This window comes from Grammomys surdaster, unplaced genomic scaffold (genome assembly GCF_004785775.1).
Source record: "Grammomys surdaster isolate TR1022 unplaced genomic scaffold, NIH_TR_1.0 130, whole genome shotgun sequence".
NCBI lineage: Eukaryota > Metazoa > Chordata > Mammalia > Rodentia > Muridae > Grammomys > Grammomys surdaster.
In genome coordinates, this window is record NW_021604588.1 from 21,101,151 (window position 1) to 21,105,406 (window position 4,256).

Below are 4,256 nucleotides of genomic sequence, written 5' to 3' on the forward strand. Positions count from 1 at the left end.
TATCTATCTATCTATCTATCTATCTATCTATCTATCTATCTATCTATCATCTATCTATATGCACCGCATGCATGTATTGGCAACGGAGATCAGACAGGGCATCAGAACTCCTGGCACTGGAGTGACAGATGGGGTTGTGGGTAACCAAATGCGGGCGCTCTGCAAGAGCAAGCAAGCACACTGTCGCTGCTGGGCCTCTTCTGCAGCCTTCTATTATGTCGTTATGCATTATTCTGTCAGAGAATAATCACATTATTATTCCATTATGGTTTCATTATGTGGGTTTTTCCATCAAATTAATTTCTCAGTGGGATGAAAATGTATCCTCTATCTTCTCATTTTCAGTGTACAACACAGAACCTGACACCCTGTAGACATCCTTGTCACAGGGGCCCCTTTGCAACAGTTTGTCATTGCATAGTATATACATTCTCACTCTGGTTCACTCTGCTAAGCTCCTTACATTACTGGCGTTGAAGTACACCCAGGTATAACAGCATAGAAGCCTGTCAGCTGTGCCTCTCCATTTCTGTAGATTGCCACACTCACCTAGACTCTAGATTGTGGAATTTCTTGTTGTCTTAATCCGTTTTTCCATTGCTTTGTAACTACAAACATCAAAACCTTATTTTCAATGAATGTTGTAGAAATTGGAACTTTAAAAATAGGCTCCCAGCCTTTGTTTGGTTTCTGCTGAAGCTCTCCTGATGCTAGACCCAACTTCCCGATCCTATCTCATTGAAAAGCTGTTCTTGATACATGAACTCTGAGGAATCAACAAGGGCACAGTGTAGCTTACCCCCGAAAGCATCTTTACACAAAAAGAGCAAGTCTGACTTGTAGTTTTCCATTAACTCAAGTTAGTGTTCTAAGAATGTCTATTAACAGGCAGAGAATCTGCCAGTTTCCTAAGTGTACACTTCATATATACATGGGTCAAGTTTGCAAAGTGGAGACATCCTGGAACTTTGAAAACACATAGAAGTAGACATTAAAACATTCTAGTGCAAAGCTAAAATATTAAAGACATTTAAAGTAATCAGAGACTGATGGACAGCAGGCAGAGCCATGGAGTGGACAGCAGGCAGAGCCATGGAGTGGACAGCAGGCAGAGCCATGGAGTGGACAGCAGGCAGAGCCATGGAGTGGACAGCAGGCAGAGCCATGGAGTGGACAGCAGGCAGAGCCATGGAGGCATAGGAGAAAAAGCCCAGGATTCCTTAGCATGGCCAGACTCACCTAACCTTATACCACAGGTGGGCCTCCCTGAAAATCCACTTAAGGTTCTTGAGGCAGGAGGATTAGATTCCCAGGGATATGATCTCTAAGATCTTACAGCTTACCAGTGCTCTAAGAGGGCAGAGATATTCAGAATGCAGTTAAAGTTATCAGAATGTAGTGAGTACATCAGAATTTCTCCTTCAGAGAAGGCAGGTGTGCTGCCAGCTCCATGAAGGCCATGGAGTCATTACCCAGAGTCCTCATGGTGATGGATGAACATATGAACAGCTTTCTGGGTCTCAGAAAATGCTGGAAGGTATTGCTGAGTTACCTACTAGATATTTAATTTTATTATTTATTTACTAGATATTTAATTTTATTAATTTTATTGAGCAAAAAGAATTGACAAATGTTAGCTTCTTGCTTCTTGTCATATTCAATACATAAATATTGGAAACATATGGAAATATATGCAGGGAAATGACTAAATGTGGGGTAGGTGGTTACTATACATCACCAGCCATTGGCAGCAAAAGAAGAACGAGATTTGGACAAAATCTCTGACAGCTGATATTCCTGATAACATAAAGACAGCAACTGTGCTGCACACTGTTGATTTCTTCTGGTCCCAGAGTCCTTATAAATCAACAGGCTGCCTTTTCTGGCCTCAGTAGGAGAGGATGCACTTAGTCCTGCTGTGACTTGATATACAGGAGAGGGTTGGTACTCATGGGGACCTTCTTCTCTGAGGTTGAGAAGAGAGGACAATAGGGAAGGGGTATGTGAGGGGAGACTGTGATTGAGATGTAAAGTGAATAAAAATGTTAATCAAATACTTGAATTTTTATAAGAACAAGGACCACACAAATTACAGGAGTGATTAACACCTAATATTTTAAAAATTATTTGCCAAATTTCTGGCAAAAATGTAGAGAGCGACTGACCATTGGTGGCCAACTTCAACTGACACAGCTATAACACAACTCTAAGGCTTGGGGAACACTGCAGACGTGTGAGTAGAAGAATGTAAGTGCCAGTGGACCAGGAAGTCTGCTGAGACATACTGTCTGTTACATATGACAGGACCAGGAAGTCTGCTGCTACTTAGTGTCTGTTACATGTGACAGGACCAGGAAGTCTGCTGAGGCATACTGTCTGTTACATGTGACAGGACCAGGAAGTCTGCTGTGACACAGTGTCTGTTACATGTGACAGGGCCAGGAAGTCTGCTGTGACACAGTGTCTGTTACATGTGACAGGGCCAGGAAGTCTGTTGTGACATAGTGTCTGTTAAATGTGATAGGGATGCTACACCCACAACATCTTAAAAACATGGCTGCCTACATAAGGGCTGAAGAATCACAGTCTTTGACATGTAATATGAGTGGGGAAAATTTCACAAGGTCACACTCACAGATGTAGAGCTACAAGCAATTAATGGCTTCCAAGAATGGAATAATCGGATTTCTCCAGCTATGAGTCTCACAATGGGTTATCCAATCCCATGTGGTCAGCCATAATCATGGACGTCTATGAGAAACAGTAAATGAATTCTCAGGCTACGTTTATATCTACATATACGTGTGTATGCATGTGTGTGCAGATATATTTCATATAAACATAACTAAAGAAGTCATGAAATTGAAGCCAGGTTGAAGGCAAGTACAGACACCAAAGACCTATCTCTGACCTCCACATGTGCGTTATGCATGAACAATCTTACACATACTTAGGAAAAAGAAATCTTGGCATTTCGATACAAAGCACAAGGGCTTGTCTCAGGACATAGGAGTCCCAAAGAACAATGTCTTGCACCAGCTCTATGTTCCATAGGATAGTCAGCGCTAATCTGATGCCTTACTGGCTCAAAGCTTTTCAGTTTTGTGAGATCTCATTTGCTGACTGTTGGTCTTGTTTCCTGAGCTTAACCACAAGCTAAACCGTAAGTTCTATGTGCCTGCAAGATAAAGCACACTCTCTACTTTCCCTTACTTGCAAAGTATCTAGTCTTATGGGGTGCTTGGCCTATCTGGAATTGAGTTTTGGGCAGAGTGAGAGACAGATAAGGATCTAGTTTCATTTTTCTACATGTTGAAATCCACTTTTCCTAGCACCATCTATTAAAAATGCTGTGCTTTTCTTCAACTTGTAGTTTTGGTGTCTCCATCAAAAAACACATAACTGTAGTTGCATGGACTTCTATCCGGGTCCTCAATTCTGTTTTTCTGTTTCTGCATCAGTACCATGCTGTTTGTATCACTGTGGCTCTAACATATAATTTGAAATCAGGTATAGAGAAGGGGATAGAACGGGAGCCAGATGACTGAGAGGAGGGCTGTGACAGGCTGCCTTTGGGTAAATGGATGACACAGAAGTGACTGTTCAAGACCTGAAATGGACCTTAAGAATAGAACATGTTCCTGTAGCAATAGGTTGGGGTCTTCTAGTTTCTTCTAATGACTGCTTTTCAGTGTCAAAATCAAGTATTAAGCTGAGTTGAGATAGGGATGCTGATAAAAAGAACTGAACCAGATCTTTGATGAACAGTGCCTCACCACAGCTCTGTCTTTGACTATGCCTCCTACAAATGGAAGGCAATGTATTCCTTGGGATGAGTTCCCCATGCAATCTCTGCCTCAGTAAGCTCACCCTCTAAGGAAGAAACATGATGCAGTTTCCTGAATCAAGACAGCAAATGTCCACACACTGAATGTTCAAGCAAAGAGGTGAAGGCCTCTCCTGGATGTGCATGTTCAAGTTCCCATGTACCCACTCCTTAGGTCTCATTACTGAGCAGGAGGGGATAGTTTGACCTGGATAGCATCACAGACTCAAAACTGGCCACTGCTGTATGTCTATGTAGCAGAAACTGGATATTACTGCAGACCATAACTTTTTTTTCTTGAAGATTCACTTGCTGGGTTAGGGATGTGGCTGTGCACAAGACCCCATAATTGATCCCAACATGAAAAAAAGAAAGAAACAAGAAAGGAAGGAAGGAAGGAAGGAAGGAAGGAAGGAAGGAAGGAAGGAAG